General features: G+C 41.3%; 1 protein-coding gene across 2 annotated transcripts in view; it reads right to left on the reverse strand.

Moving 5' to 3' along the window:
• The window catches only part of LIPC (lipase C, hepatic type), a 118,099-nt gene extending 101,849 nt beyond the window's left edge, over positions 1-16,250 (reverse strand). For both annotated transcript variants that reach the window (XM_073303756.1, XM_073303754.1), the window contains exon 1: positions 16,173-16,250. The gene's annotated coding sequence lies outside the window, so the exon portion shown is untranslated. The remainder of the gene's footprint in view (positions 1-16,172) is intronic.
• Positions 16,251-17,327: the final 1,077 nt, after the last annotated feature.

The raw sequence follows: 17,327 nt of genomic DNA on the forward strand, positions 1-17,327 counted from the left end.
GCTAGTCAGCTACTTTCCTCGCAAAAGGAATATGCTGTGAGTATCCCTGTCGAAGTGAGAAGGTTCATGAGGAGAATAGTTCTCAACCTTAGAAGAAAATGGACAGAGATCCTTAAAAGCTTCAGTTGCAGGGAGAGGGAAATCAGTGTAAAATGTTTAAATTGTAAATATGTTACACGTGTACTAACTAAAGCACGTGAGTACCTTCTGGGACATAGGCTTCATTTTTATATTTCTCTAAACTTAGGTTCATTGTACTGGTTTGAGTGGCAGAATCTCAGATATATAGAAAATGGGAAAACTTCAAAAGTGATTGTTACAGTCTCTGTCTGGGTATGCTAGTCGCCCAAGGGAATAAAAATCACCTTCGTTTGTGCATTTTGTGATGGCAAATTTGACAGTCTTTTGAGTATTAGGTTGGAGTTTTTGGCTTGTTATCTGATTTATTAAAATATAACATTGTTAAACACATTCGGCATGAACTTCAAACTTTCGACTTCAGCTGCTAACATTAAACCAAAAATAAAATGCATCCTTTGACAATAGTTGTTGGACTTGGATCAGTCACCCTTTGAAAAAGGAGGATGTGTGTTCTGCATAAATCTGGGCTAGACTTAAACACACGGGGTCACTTGCATGTTGAATTTGAAGTTAAGATTAGGCACACACACAACAATAGAAGAAACTACAGTGAGGTTTAAAAACAATTCAGTACAAAGTTAAATTTTATTGCCAGTACTGTTCTTGCAGATCAAAGCTATGCTAATCTAGTCTAGAGTTAATTTAATATTTTGCAGCCTCCTGTTCCCAGGATGCATGTTTTAGGCATTAATATTACTCATTCATTTTTACAGTAAAATACTTTTGGAAAAAAGTCCTTTGCTTTGTTGTGGCCTCCTGAGGTGGAAAGTCACAGAGATGTTAAGTCTCACACTGCTTGCTCCAACTTCATTATATTGGATGGAAGAACTGTCCTAGTCCTATCTCATAACATGCAGTGCTCCCTCAATAAACTTCCTGCTCTGAGGAAGGCTATTTTACCTAGAGGTTGAAACTGTCCCAGATGTTCTCCTGGCCTTCTCTATATGGTACATATTAATATATGTGTACGCAGTATGGTGGGGAGCCTTGAAGAGGGATTTTCACTTGAGGGATGCATCTGTAGAATCGGAAGGTCTTTCTGGAAAATGTGCTATACAGCCTTGTTTTGATGCAGGGGACTCAAACTTGTTCTGTGAGGTGGGCTGAATTCTATATTTAAGAGTGTATTCCTCTCAACCCACAACAGAATTACCGGTGGGAGTTTGATACAAGGGTCAAGGGTAGGTTGTAGCCTTTGGCCAGATCTATACTGGGATCCAGGGCCAGATTAACCTTCTGTGAGCCCTGGTGTCACACATATTTGTGAGCCCGCATGTCATCATTGTGGGCCTGGTGCGGCAGTGCCATAGTATACCCGGTGCTGAATCTCGGGGACATTTTGCATTTTGATCACACACCTCTGCGTGACTATCTGCATTGCCGTACCCAGCTCCCTCAGCCCCCAGGTTTTCTCATTCAGCTGTACACTCACGTGGGTTTACCAGTGTCCAGTGAGCAGAACTTCTGTCGTGATCAGGGGAAACTCCCCACAGATCTATCTCCTTCCTCATTCAGACCTTCTATAGCCTTGTCTCCAGAACCACCCTATTTCACCAGTCACAGTATGCGGTCCTAGTCTCCGCTCAGAGTCCCAAAGCCAGCAGCTACCTGATCAATTCTGACAAATCCCTCCCTCAGCATCCATCCTGCCATTTGAGCAAGCCACTTGCAAACACCATTTCCCCAAAGTGAGGACTTAACCCCTGGAAACCTGAAGTCATCAGCCTTTCTCCCTCTGCTCCCATCTACATGCTAGTCTACTACCTGGTCACCATCACCTCTCCCCAGGCCTGTTTCCCTTCTACCTTGGACGCTATTCTCCCCTGCAAGCCTGACCTGCTTCCTCTTTCCCTGCTTCCCTTGACATTCCTTTCTTATGGGTGACCTCTGTTCCTTGAGGTTAACTCCAGTTTCTTTATCTGCTCCTAGCTTAATGGCCCCCAGAAGTCACAGAGCCACCTGCAGCTTCTCTGGCTAAAGCCATGGGGCCAATCGCCAGAGGCGAGCCTTAGATAGCTGTAGCTTACTAGTCTAAGGAGGGGTGGCGATTCCAAGGCTGAGCATGTTTGAACCTTGCAACGGCGGCACTATAGACTCTAAATCCTCAGTGCTGGCCCTAGGCAGCCGCATACTCTGCAGTTAGGCACTTCCCTCCTCTAGGCCATGGCTTTAAGTACCTGAGATGCCCATCACCTCCAGCAGAGGCGACCAATTCCCATGCATCCCTCAGCTAGCACATAGTCGAGCAGAAAGTGCAGCCTGAATGATTTTGGAGGCTGTCGTGCCAGGAGGTTCCCATCCCTGAGCAGCAGCTCTGCCACAAGCTCACATGGTCCCGCTCCACTGTGGTACCAGGACCCTGTGAAGACAGTGGAGTTACCCCATGTATAACCAGTTCTGTCCAAAGCCTGTTGAAGTGAGTGGGAGTTTTTTCATTGTCTTTAATGGGCTGTGTATAGAAGCAAAGGACCCCATTCTAGACTCTAGGAGCAAAGTGCATTCTATGCTGCACTGGTTTACTGTTGTAACAGGAAGGTCTCACATTACCTAGTGAATAAGCAACACCTCCTACATCACCTAACTTTTTCTGAGAGTCTTCCCACCCAATTACTAAGTGTAAACCTGCTTCGCTTACAAAGGGTGAAAATATCAGGTAGTATGGTTACCAAAGCAAGGCACTTCTGAATTCAGTAGGAATTTTGGTTGTGCCCAGCGCACAGACAGGACTGATTCCCACCCGGTTACAAAACGTCAGCAAAGTGGAACAATTTTGAGCTTGTGTGATTGGAGGCTATCTGGATCCATATTATAAGACTGTCCTACATAAAAGTTGAGGTGTCTTTTTGTTATTCTTTTGTTCCACTCTTTGTTTCTGTGGGGAATTTGCCAATGCAATATTACTGTCTTCTTTTTAAACAAACAAAACTAAAAAAAATGATAATGGCTGTTGAAAATAGCAATTCCAGCCCTAGTTAGCACTGGGAAGATGCCAGCATTTGTTGCTCAATTTTATCCTACTTTTTTTACAGCAAATTACAGTCGATCAGTATATTTTATTTGGGAGAAATAAAGTAACAGCAGCCTAAATTGTGCTTGAGCACTCCTGAATTTTGAGGGTGTTCAAATCTGGTAGGCAGGTGCTAGATTCCCTTTCTGAATATTAGTTAAATCTGGAAAGGAAAAGCCAATTTCTGCTTCCATGGAGCAGCCTCTGCTTTTGGTTCCACACAAAACACTAGGTGGGCCAGCTCTGGTCCAAGAGCTCTGGTTGCACCACACCTGACATAAAAGGAATCTTAGAACTTGGTGAATCTGAGTGAAATTGTGGACCTGTGTCAGTGTCGTCATATTGTATTTGCTCTCTTTTCTGGCCTCGTTGGGTATGTCTATGCTGTAATTAGACACCCGCAGCTGGCTCATGCCACCTGACTCAGGCTTGCTGGATTCGGGCTAAGGAGCTGTCTGATTGCAGCGTAGACATTTGGACTCGGGCTGGACCCAGGCTCTGGGACCCTCCCACCTCACAGGGTCCTGGAGTCTAGACTCCAGACTGTGCCCCAACATCTACACTGCAATTAAACAGCCCCTTAGCCCAAACCCCAGGAGCCCCAGGGCCAGCCGCAGATGTCTAATTGCAGTGTGCACATACCTTTCCAGTCATTCACAGCTCTCTAAATTCAGGGTGTCGTTTATTTTGTATTGAACTAATGCAAATCAAGTCATAGAACTACTGTAGAGTAGAAATAATTAAATTGCTATTTCCAACATTTCAAGGTATTTTCACTGGTAAGTGAAGCTGTTTAGTTTTTTTCAGAAGGGAGAACAGAAAAGGACACTAGCCTTTTTTGTGACCTTTGCTCAAGGGAGCTGGCAGAGCTCAGAGATCCTTTTTTATTTTTTTTTTAAAGTTGCTAATAGAAGCCTAGTTTGTTCCCAAACCATTATTTAGAAGCTTTTGTTTTTTTTCTGCCTGCTGCAGACCAAAACAAATGAAGTTCAGTTAGAACTTGAAATTAGTTCAAAACAAATAAAGGTTTTTCAACACACATGGTAAATTATAAGCATTCCCAGTCCTCTCTTTAAAACCAGGCTGTCGTGTTGAAACAGGGGGACTGCATTGTACTGAGTGTAAAATCTTTGTCTGATAGAGAGTAGGAGGTATAAGATATTGATTTAAAAGGTTCTGAGGCAAACCAGTTAGAGGTTCATTGACAACACAGTGACCATTCATCTTCCAGATTAAATGTAAAATTAAGATCCTGACCACTCATGATCATTTAAAACTCCCAAAGAATCTTTCGAGACTGTTGTCCTGGTCAAATTCCAAATTGCCGTAATTACGTTCTTCCTACCCCTACCCTAAAACCCAACAGCAAGTTCAGATGGAACAAATTTATTCACCATTTGCTGACCTAACTACTGTGGTCATGTTGCAATGCACTATTAAGCAGTTGCTGCCTTTCAGCTTCTGAGTTGCTTCATTTCAGGGGTGTGTGAAGTGATTTGTGGGCATAGTTTGTACTGTGCTTTGAGACCAAAGGTACTGTAGGAGTGTTGTCATTTTAGCCCCAGAATATCTGAGAACTGTGTGGAGGGTGTTTTAGAGGCGCAGTATAGATAAAACTAGTGGCTCTCAAATGGTGAATAGGTAAAAGGCAGGAGATGCTGTTGGACACATAAAAGGAATAGTATATAGGGAAATGAAGTGCTTATGGTTTCAGGTACTGGTTGGCACTGAATATGATTCAAAGGATCGTTTCACTGTGCAGCAAAGCATAATGAGAGAACGCTGGGAAGCAAAAGAAGGATATAGATTTATTGTAATAGGAGACTCAATCATATGCTTTGTGTGTAAAAAGGGGTTAGCTACAGGATTGTTGTTAATCTTCCAGAAGCAAAGATGAAGGAGGTTGCAGAGAGACCTAATACACAATTCAAGAGATTTGATGTTCAGCCTCTTGTAGCGCTATGTGTTGGACTAAATGATGTCAGAGATACTTAAAAGGAAATTCAGACTCTGCCTGGAAACTGAGAGCAAGGAAGCATGAGACAGCATAAGATATGAGAGCCTTTTAAAGGTTTTATCTACCTCCTAAACTGCTCAATCACAGCGGCATGCTCAGTTTCCTGTCCCTCTGACCAGACACCTCATAGCACCTGAACTTTTCACCTTTCATGTTTTTAGGTGTAGATGTTCAGTTGCTAGTCTATTTCTAAAACAAACAGCTTAAAAAAGAAAGCAGCTAAATAAATAACTGATCTGTGCAAACTTGTTTGTCCAGGGAATAGCCACATGCCAAAATAACACTTTGTTCAAACTGCAAATGGATACAATGGATGTAGGGAACAAATTTTCTAGGAGAGGCTGCCAGTTCCATTAACCTTTGCCCCTATGCTGTGAATGGAAGCACAACTGTGCCTGCCTGATTTATCCAGCAGCCTGAAAGCAGAGATTACATCCCAGAACTTGAAGGTTTTCTCGCCATAGATAACTTGAGTTTAGTAGGTACAGCACAGCTACCCTTGCATACTCACGTTCTGCTACAGCGCCTTTCTCCTTCACTAGTGAGCAAAGAAAGTCAGGAAAAATCAGCAATTTATTCCCATCATTTAAAAAAAAATTGTGTGCCCAAAAGAGGACTTGGTGCTTAACAGAAACAGACATGGTCCCTCCCTGAGGAGCTTCCAGTCCAAGGCCCTAGCCCTGTAATTAATCCACTAGTGCAGAATTGGTGTCCATATAGCATCCTACAGACTTTGGTGTGGGGCACTGTACAGTGTAGGGGTTTGTGCTCGGAGTCCCATTGACTTGATTGGGACACTAGGAACACTGTATGGGCATGGAGGTCTGTGCGAGAGGTCCAACTGATTTCAGTAGGATTCTGTATGGGTGCAAGTGTTTGGTTTAGGAGGAGGGAAGTAGTGTTAAAGTGGCTTGGATTGCTGGGCTTCCTTATGATTCTGGTGATGGACCTGCGGCCCAAAAACACAGGGCTGGGTGAGAACCAGGAGTTCTAAGGTGCAGGAGACACATACAATGAGTAAAGCACCCTGTGAACCTTCTGAGGAGTTGAATAATTAGTTAGTGTAGAACTGTGTAAATATTTTAAAAACCCAAACACTTCATTTATGAATGGCTGTGAATAAAATACCTAAGTGCAATTTGCTGTAAAATGTCCCAGAAGTTTGATTCATGTTATTGAAACGTTCATCTCAGAAGTGGGCTATTCATTATTTAGCACTTATAATCATCATTGTGCTGTATGTAGCTTGTATCTGTATTACTTTTGTGCTCGCTTGTTCTTTTTAATGTAAAATAAAGGGAATTGTGTTTGAAAGTATAGGGTTCTCCTTGTATATGGGAAAACAGAAGTTATTCTCTAGACTGAAAAATCTGTCATCCAGTCAGGGAACAGAAAATCTATACCAGGCGACTATAATACAAATGGTGATTAATCAAAGTGAACAGTTTATGAACAACCCCCATAGACTGAATACTAATGAATAATGCATGCATTTGAGGAAACTATGATCAGCTCCTGAACAACCCACTGAAAAATAACCCTTTTTTTTTGTTAAAAGATATTGTTTTAAATAAATAATGTAACTAGCTCTCTTTAATTGGCAGACACAACATTAGCCAATCATAGCATGTTTTCAGCAAGTCCTGAATCACGATAGAACCCTTTTGCACTGTTGAGTGTTTACCAGTTTTCTTGCCTTAACATCTGCTTTAGCCTGTGATGCCAAATACACATCTATTGGTGTCAGAACACAATGTTAAATATTGAAATTACAAAATCTTAGCACAGTATTTTAGTAGCATTTAATCCTGTTTCTTTTGGGCTTTGTATTTCTTCAGTTATAGCCTCAGTGGTAGGAACTATACAAGAAAATATGCAGATGTACTGATATAAAGGAAAATATAACTTAGAATGGTAAAATTTTCAGATGTGCCTAAGTGACCTATGCATCTAAATCCATATAATTGTTTATTTAATTGAGGGTAAATAGTGGAATTGTATTGAAATAACTATGAAATCTACATGAATGTCAGAATCTCAATGTGGTACTCAGTGGGGATAAAACCCTGCCGCTGCTTGCTTTGAAATCAAGGAGTCTCTGCTGTTTAAGCTAAAGAACTAGGCCTGTTATCTGGAACAGTAACAGACTCCTAAACATCTTAGGTGAACCAGCTAGCAGTAGGACATCCACATAATTGTCACTCCAAAGTAGCATGGAAGTTTCTGATTCCAGCTTTTTGCATCTGATCTCTCTTAAGTTTTGTATCTGTGCAGATCCACGGACTTGAGTGACGTTACTCCAGAGGTACCTATGTTATACCAGAATCTGGCCCTCTGTGTCTCATAGTATGTAACAAAATCAGAACACTCCCTTTCACCTGACTTTGAAACAGATTACAGTTTGATGCAACAATTTTCAGTGTAAAGTGAAGCTTTCAAACAAACATTGATGAAAATTCACTCCTTAGACACAGTGAATAGTGGTCACCAGCTAGTGTCACTATTTTGCGGGTTCTACAATAGAAGCCACCATGCTGCCACACTTTTAAAAAGACTGCAGAATTAACATGTTATATATTACAAATACAAATATATTCTCAAACAAGGTTACTTGTATAATAATCCATATGACCAGAGATACAATTACCGTGTAAATCTCACACACAAACAGGGATCCAGGAAAGTAACTTGGATTTTTTTTTTTAACAGCAAGGCCTCTCCCACATGAACTAAAGGTTATTCTCTCTGTGAGACAGCCACATCACTCATCTACATGTATTTGGTCCACTCATTATAGAGGGCAAACAGAGATCAAAGATAAGCAGTGTTTTCCCCAAGAATTGAGATTAGGGGAGGTGTTGGAATATTTAGGGCGGGTGAGGCCAACAAGGGTTGAGACTGTGAGGGCAAAGGTGGTCTGTATGGCGCCATAGTAAAAACTGAAACATGTTTCACAACCATTTTATTAGATTTAACTCATGTTTTAAAATCGTCACAAAAATTAAAGTTGGCCACTCAAGCCTCCTACGAAGAGCTACATCTACATCCATCTTGGTTTCTTGTAATTTTTCACTTTTTGGTGTCTTCTTGTATGTCCATTACTTCAGGTCCTTTATGATATGCTCATGATCAGGCAAAAGGCGACTTCTTTCAGAACACAAAATTCTATTCAATGAGGAAAAATGCTCAACTGTATGCTCAACTGTAGCGGTTGTGACTGTGAGTAGCAAGTGATAAATTCCTACTTTTTTCATCCCAGGAAACATAGCACAAAGATTGGGTCGAACAACTAGTGAGGAGAAAGAAGTTGAAGTTAAATCTTCGTTCATCGTATAATATTCCACTCTGTGTTGAAAATTCTCTATTTTGTCCTGATCACATAGCAGCTCTATTGCTGGTAGTGCCTCACTCCACTCAACTGTAGGTGTTTTATAAGACAGGCATCTGTAAAAGCTACATGGAGATTGAGTAGAATCCAGAAATTGCTATTGTAGATTTGTAAGAATCGAGTCTGTGTACTTTTTCAGTTGGCTTAACAAACACTTCTTGTCCTCTTCACTTAAAGAGTCAATATAAGTACCTTCATTAATCAGCTTCTGGACTGAAGTCTTTGCTTCTTCCAGTACATTTTCAATGGATATCTCTGATTGATCCAAGGGTAGCTTCTATTGCTGGACAAAGATCTACCACTGTTGTAGCAGATGCCTGGTTGACATTGTTTAATGACCCAAGTGGTTTCAACAGTAGACATACAAGAGAGAGAATGACAATAGTCTTCTCTGAATTTAGTAACAAATGTAGTCCACCAGCCTCACTACTTAAATCTGTCCTATCTTGATGCTTTCCAAAGCCAGTAATAACGGTTGCAGTAACTTTAAGACAACAGCCAAGCATCACTCATGAGAAAGCCAGCAGGTTTTCCCAGGTTGGACTAATTTGAACTTCAATCCCAGTGTATCTTCTATTTGTTTCCAAGATGTTCAGTCCTTTTGGACTCATACTCTTTTTTTCAGCAAAAAACAGCCATTAAGTTTGTGGCTTTTTAATGTCTTTTTAAGATTCTGCGGCTTGTACTAGCACTAGCTGGAGTAGATGGTCTCTGCAGTGTGTATAGGAGAGATTAGGGTTACCCTTTTCTCTGAGCAAAGCTTGTACTCTACTATGTCTTCCAGAGAAGTTTGCACAAGCCGCCATCTGTTTGGGGTTCAATTTACAAGCATTTAACTCTTCTAAGATGTCACAGATGCAGCTGATATGTCTTCTATAACCTGAACATCTAGAATGCATCTACTGGCCTACCACAGACATCAAGATAACATACGCAATGACTTAATACTTGATGCCTATTTGTATTGGTGCTTCATCAACCATGAATGCACATATTTTGAATATGGTGAGAAAGTTCTTCACTTTTTCAACTGCTGTGTCTTTCACTGTTGCACTGCATGCTTCTAGAGAGTCAGCTGAGTTTTTTCAGAAAGATAGCAAGCATTTGCCAGTCTTGTTTGAAACCAGTGTCCAACTTCAGGATTAACAAGTGGCAATGCACTTAACATTGGCCTCCAGTTTGTTGTGTGTGGTATCTTTTGCTTAAATAAAAAGTATGATGCAACAGCCATGTTGGTTCACAGACATTCTTAACAGCCTCATTAAGTTCTTCTAAAACTGGCTTTGACAGTGACTGGCTTATAAGGCTTTCTGCATGTTGATGCATGCCAGAGGCATGGTGTTTTGCAGGCTTTTCATATAGGTTTTCAGTATTGGCTTAACTGATCAGTCGGGCAAACCAAGCTCCTCCACTTTTACTAGATAAATCCATGATATGTCCACATCTTGAATACTGCATGCAGTTCTGGTCACCCCATCTCAAAAAAAGATATACTGGAATTGGAAAAGGTTCAGAGAAGGGCAGAGAATGATTAGGGGTATGTAACCGATTCCATATGAGGAGAGATTAAGAAGACTGGGACTTTTCAGCTTGGAAAAGAGATGACTAACAGGGGATATGATAGAGGCTTATAAAATCTTGACTGATGTGGAGAAAATGAATAAGGAAGTGTTATTTACGTCTTCACTTAACACAAGAACCAGGTGTCACCCAAAGAAATTAATAGGCAGTAAGTTTAAAACAAACAAAAGAAAGTATTTCTTCACACAACGCACGGTCACCCGTGAAACTCTTTGCCAGGGATGTTGTGAAGGCCAAAATGATAACCGGGTTCAAAAAAGAACTAGATAAGTTCATGGAGGTTAGATCTATTAATGGCTATTAGCCAGGATGGGGAGGGATGCAACACCATGCTCTGAGCGTGCCTAGCCTCTGTTCACCAGAAGCTGGGAGTGGATGACAGGGGATGGATCATTCAATGATTCCCTGTTCTGTTCATTCCCTCTGAAGCACCTGGAATAGTCACTGTTGGAAGACAGGATACTGGGATAGATGGACCATTGGACCAATTACATAAAAATAATTATAATAAAGTTTTTAGTACAGAAACTCCCCAAGATAATGACCTCTTGAGATAGCGATGATGTGAGATAATGACCTTGGCAAATAATGCATTTTAAAAATCTTGGCCTACTAGGAAATGTATTTATATAAGTTTCCCAGTCACAAATCTAACATTCTGTAGTGAAGTCACTAAAACATAGTCCAGTGCTCTGGCTGCTTCTGTTTGTCGTGCCACCGTTCACTCTACCGCTCCGTCCCCAATGGCCCTGTACTGTCACCTTCTGCTGCCACCTGCCACTGTGACCTCTGCGAGTTGGTCTCTCGTGGTTCCACCCTGCTCTCAGTGGGCGAACCTCGCTGCTAGTGCTGGCTGGTTTGTCTCTTCCACAGAAACACTGTCCCACAGCAGGTCTAAACTCTTAAACCTGATTATTAGTGATTTCAGCTCTAGTGGTCACTTATGAAGCCTAATCATCTCTCTCTCTAAACAGGAGAGGGGACAGGTCAAATAGGCAGAGCCCACACAGTTAATCAAGCAAAACACCTCTACCCCCACCCTCTCTCTCTCTCTCTTCACTAGGATCTGGCATCCAAACCTTCCGCTTAGGGAGTGCAGTTCAGTTGAGGGTGACCGGTGCTTAATTTGTAACGAAAGAGGTGCTGGAGCTCAAGCTAGTTTGTTACTTTCAGAACTGATGTGAGAAGCCCAGAGGTCCCAGGGCTATGAACTGCTGAGCCTAGAGGTGCCTGGGCTCAGCCCTGGCAAGCCCTAGTGCAAATTAAGCCCTGAGGGAGACCCCCTCATTCAGTCAGACTAAGCACAGTTCTGCTGCCCTTTACTCCTACAATAAGGATAACAACATTTCATAATCCCCACATTTAATACTTAAGTGATTTGTAACCCAATACCAGCCAAAACTGATCACTTGGGTAGCACAGCTGTCCGCTGGATACCTAGGCAGAGTAGGTGTGTTCATGTAAATACAGTCTGGTCCTGAAGCCTTTACATCTACCCCTGGCTTATCACTAGCTGTCAGGGGAGAGCTCATTCAGACCTTGCTTATAAATAATAATTTGAAATTATTAGGTAGGCCAATATAGCCGAAACAAATGTGCCAACATTGTCATAAATAACAGCTGTGTGAGGAAGCCAGTCTTTGTTCATACTTTTCAAACCCATTATGCTTTCTCAGGTACAAGTATTTTCTCATATACTGTATATGCTTTTAAAGTGTGTATTAATGTTTCAATTTCAATTCAAATTTCCAACCAACGACTAAATTGGCACCACTGCATGTAACTGGGAAGGGTGTTGGGGAAATTCAGGGGGAGTCTAGGGAAATCCTGTAAGGACATAGTAGACTTAAGGCCAAATTCTGCTCTTACTGAAGCTAATGGATGTCCTGTCACTTCATTGCCCTTAAAGAACAATTAGTTTCCAGCTGGCTTTAAAATGGAATGAAAGGATAAAGAACTGTGTATGGCAGAGATCAGATTTCCTGTTAGGACACAGGAAGTGTTAGCTAGTGTATAGATAAGAATGGAAACAGTTGTTTAAACACTGCAATCTCTTAGAGTGAATGCAGGTCCAAATAATACATACCCATGAATTTTAAGGGAAATGGGAGTAGAAATTAAATCCCAATGTGTTGTTTAAAAGAGCAGATTCTGGGGTAAACATAATTCAAGATAAAGGTTAGGAAAGATTGGCAAGCAGTTAGAGTTGCCTAGGTACCTTAACAACAGTTGTGACTGAGAATATTAGCAGTCTGTTTTGCAGAATTTCATGAAGGAACACTGTGAAAAACTTAATTTTATAAGAGCCAATCAAGCTGGATTTAGGAGAGGAAGGTTTTGGTTCATTATCTTCTTGCATTTCTTCAAGATACAGTATCACTGCCATGATTGGCACAGCTAATACAGGCGATATAATGCAGAATAAATTTACATTAAAAAAAGTTTAAGGTCCCATGGTGATGTTATAGTGAAGACTCTCTGTGTGAGAGGGAAAAATAGCTTAATGGATAGAGATCAATCTCAGAAACAAGTAACTGAGTGACTATTAGAAAATGATGCATTTCCTTTGGGGTCAGTTATGAGACATCTTTTTGTTGATTGCTGTATCTAATTATGATGGATAGCAATATCAATTGTAAGATAACTATTTGCTGAGGATACTGAAATTGAAGATAAATAAATTGAAGAATATTCAGGGAGATTTATCTTTAAGGTGATAGTGTAGGTAGACTGAAAATAAAGTGAATGCAGACAAACTTAAATTAATACTGTGGAATATACATATGAAATGGAACAGTGATCTAGCATACCAAGCAGCCCTGGGATTTAGGAGTCAGTGTGTGAAATCCTTGTACTTATCAGCTCAGGGTATGACTCCAGTAAAAATGAGCAAATGGATTGTAAGATCTTTGCTACCTCCTCCAAATATCTCCTCAAGATCCACTGCTGGCTTGCTGTATATATGAAATGAGTTGATTGAGGGTAAGATAAGGATAGCTGGACTTACTGTTTATAATTATGAGAAAAATAATGACCATACAGTCAAATAGACAAATTTTACATATTCCTTTCCCCCTCCTTTTGTATGTCAAATGTCATCTTAGATTGTAAGTGCTTCAGGGCCCGGGCACATGTCCTTAGGTAGTTTTCAGTGTAAAGGAGCCCCCGTTCTGACTGAGGGATTTAGGTGTGCCCATAATACAAATAATTTCACCAAAGCCAGTGCAGCATGTTTGTTTAGCTGAGGCAAGCTTATCACTACTCTCACTTGTGCAGTGGGGGTTTTCTCTTGCTTTATTTGAGGGAGCTGTGGCCTTTTGGCAACAAGATTCAAATCTCGGTTCTAGGATACACAGCAGCTGAAACACAAGTCCAGCCACGAAGATTGCATTCAACCACACCGCAGGCCCAGCCGCTGGCGTCTCCAGTTCCTGTATCATTTCCCTCCCCAGTCAGGGAGAATTGCTGGAAGCGCTTCAGAGATCAGGATTTTAGTCATTTTCATTCTGCTGTTGTTCACATATGCAGGGTACAGCAGAGAGAGAGAGAGAGAGAGCAGAGTAGAAGGAAATAAAAAGGAGGAGTGAGAACAGAGACAACACAGAGGAAAAGAGAGGCTCTCATTTTTGCCCAGCTCTTTCACCTTTAGGTCAATGGATGAATGCAGCCCAAGTTAATGGTAGGAGATAGATCAAGAACAAAACATCAGATTTCATGAGGTGTATGGGGATTAAGTTCACATTTGAATTCATGTTGCTGGATCTCTCTCACCCCCACCCTGCAGTTCTGGTTCCAGGTGATAACTAGAACAGTAGAAGAACCTATGTTCAGGTTTGGATTTTGGATGAGGCTAAAATCTTATGTTTGGCCCAAGATGGTGACAGTCTCACAAACTAATGATTTCATGAGATTTTTGCACTGCAACTATTATTTTGTGCTGAACTGTCACCAGAATGTGCTACTAACTAATGACAACCTTTACCCTGGCCTTGGTCTTGAGCCCCAAATGTTCTCCTAAATGAGATTCAGACACCATCTCCTTGGTTTTCTGTAGGTGATGGTGACCAAAAGTTGTTGACATCTAATGATTGTAGGATGGTTTGTGTGAAATGAGTTGGTGGTTCCAGTCCAGCTTATAGTGGGCAGGTGTTCACAGCACCAGAAACCCCATCGCAGTGTAACTGGCATTAATTAACAAGATCACACTTTTTAGTGCAGTGTAGAGAGCTACAAGCCTCTGTGGGCATCAACACTGTGCACTTCTCTCCCCCAGACCTTTGTCTGAGGCACAAAGGTCAAGTTAGAAACCCAACGGCCACTGCCAGTGCTGTACCTGTTGTTTTGGTACACAGAGGAACTTCAGCCTCTGTGCTTCAAGTGAATGTAAGGCTGTGAAAGGAGCTGAAACACTCAAGGAAGAGTTAGTCTGGCTGCATTCAAGGGCCAACCATTTATGTTAGCATTTCTTGCCACTCACCACGGAGTGGGTTGTCTTTCCCTGGCAACACCGCTGAACAAGATCGGATAAGAGCTAATTGTGGCTGGCTGGAGCTGTGTGTGGTGGTGATAGACTGTTTTCTTTCCTTAAAAAAAGATAAGAATATCTGAATCACCACTTTCCTGTTGCCTCAGGCTTTTTACTGAGTTCCACCATGTCTTGAAGTGATAGTACTTGCCCAGAATCATGGGCTAAAGTCAGCTGTGGTATAAGCAGCCCTACTGAAGCCAATAGTATTTCCTCTGCTTACACCACTCTGAATTTGGCCCTGTCTCTTAGTAAGGAGTTCTGCATTGTCGGTCTTAATGCGCAGTGCTATATTCTAATTGCCCTTTAAACTGATGATTAAAATACAGCATCATCAGATAACATCCCCATTTCATGGCATCAGAATCCTTACTGGATAAGCAGTCCCCCAAGAAGTACTGTTTGTCTCCATACAGTCAGTGCAACAGCAAAAAGCCAGAGAACACAGGAGAAGGAAACTTATGCATTGTTGCTCTTGCATTTTTGTAAAGGAAAATAAATGGCCACTGATTGTGACCAGGAAATTTGGTGCCCCAAATTTCCTGGTGCCCTACCGCAGCTCTGTACTTTTCGTATGGGTAGGGACGGCCCTGGGTGTATGCTCCATTCCAGTGTTGAGATGCTATTTTTTTTCCAAACACAAAGAGTAACCATATACTTTTAGTCTGAAGACTTTTATTTTAGATAAAGGAAAACAATAAAGAAACGTGAAAGAGCAAATGTAACATCTCCATGGAAGAGCAGTGTGTATGTGTGTCATCTGTAGCAACTCTAAGATCAAAATGGCTACTGGCTCTGTGTGAACTCTTTTTTTTAAAAGTTGTTCTTACAACTTTATATAGGAAACCGAGGCATTATGATTTTGTGGCTACACACACCAGATACTAGTTCCTGACTATATATTTTAAAAAAGACTGAAAGGTGTTGGTAGAAATATTTCAAAGCAATATATATCATCAGAAATGACTAACCAAATGTGAAAAAGAATTAATTCCTTTAAGCTGTGAGTCATGATTTCTCACTGTGCATGCATTCCTATTACTGGCATGGAATAAAACACATCCCAGCCTACCAAGGCTACCAGCACTGAGTCTAATTAATCATTGAAGAAACTGTGATAAGGAATGGTTTGTGGAAGAAATGTTGAATTTCAGCAGCTCTACTGAGGAAGAATTCCAACCCGGAAAGAACATTGGGATTTGCAAATAGCACTGAGTTATACTTTCCAAGTCCATCAGAAATGACTGCATCCTGGCAATGTGAGGATGTAAATCCAGAGATTTTCTAGCTCTTCTGCTATTCAAAGCAGTGCTCTCTAATATGAAAGCTCCGGTTCCTACTCACCGTAGAAAGTGCTCTCTCAAATCCCTTATTGTCTGCTCCTTATATTCAGATTGCTATAGAGTGGTTGTGAGATACCAGACCCCAGCTGTTCTCAAGCACATACAGAGGACACTAGAAGAAGACTAAGAATTAATAGAGATTTGGAGAGAGATAGTAAAAGAATACCTACCTTATGCCAGGCAAAGAAGACTGTTCTCTGGCAGACAAAGGAAGCCCTGCAGGGCTAAGTTGACCAATAAATAAAAAACTGTTATTCCAGAACAGTGCAGCTCATTTGTAGGCAATAATCTACTGACCAGGAGGATGAAGCTGCTGCTGGTGGTTTTGGCATTACCTAGGATTGTACATGTCTGTGGACATGCTTTTTGTTTTGTATTGCAGCTCCTTAGCTGTTTCATTTGTGTGATATTTGTTCTTTATGGATTTATTCCCCTCTCTCTCCCCGACCCACCTTTCCCCCCGCCTTGACCCTTATGCATGAAACTGATTGGGTTCAAATGAAGCAATGGTCAAGTTACCCAGTCTAAATTTTAGACACTTTTTTTTCAGATTTAGATTAGATTCCAATGGAACTTCTCTGCTTAATTGTACTGATGAAGAGACTGTCGCAATAGCTCCTAAATGCCCTGGTTTGTGCAATAACAGTTATAAGACTTTTGTTTAAAACAAAACTCTGTTCAGTAAGGGCAGCATTCTCCATTATCCATAGTGCTGTATTTGTGCTTTGTTCATGGAACTTCTATTGGCATTCTCTGGAGCTGATACAGAATGGAAGAGGGGAAGAACAAAGAAATTCTTTGTATTTTTAAGAACAGTCAGTTAAATGTGTATTGGGATGGCAAAGGGAAAAGAGTATGGTCTAAACCTATCACTTCAAGCTATGCCTTCCATGATGCCTTGAATTTGGATCATGCCTTACTTTAAAGTAATTGTAAGGGAATCTCTCCTCCAGTTCTAAACTAATGGCTGCGTGGTTCTGGTTACACAAGCAGGAAGCTTTCCTGATTTTCTGTACCAGTCCCAGAGCAGATTAGAGCAGCCTAGGGGCTGACCTAGCTTTCACCAGCTGATTGGCTATGGTCCCTTTTCCGTCCCCAAAACATCCTGTATCTCAGTGGATGTCTGGTGAGAGGTGTAAGAGCTGGCTATGTATACTGGCAATTTGCCGGTAAGTTCTGTTCCCCCTTGCCTGTTCACAGGACAGAAAATCTGTTGCAAAATTGTCTTACACCATGAAACATGGGACCAAATTCTGCATTGTTACACTGGTGTAGATCTGGAGTAACTCAGTTTCAGAGTAAATTGGAGTAACCCCCTTGGATTC

The sequence above is a fragment of the Lepidochelys kempii genome, chromosome 10 (assembly GCF_965140265.1).
Source record: "Lepidochelys kempii isolate rLepKem1 chromosome 10, rLepKem1.hap2, whole genome shotgun sequence".
Classification (NCBI taxonomy): Eukaryota; Metazoa; Chordata; order Testudines; family Cheloniidae; genus Lepidochelys; species Lepidochelys kempii.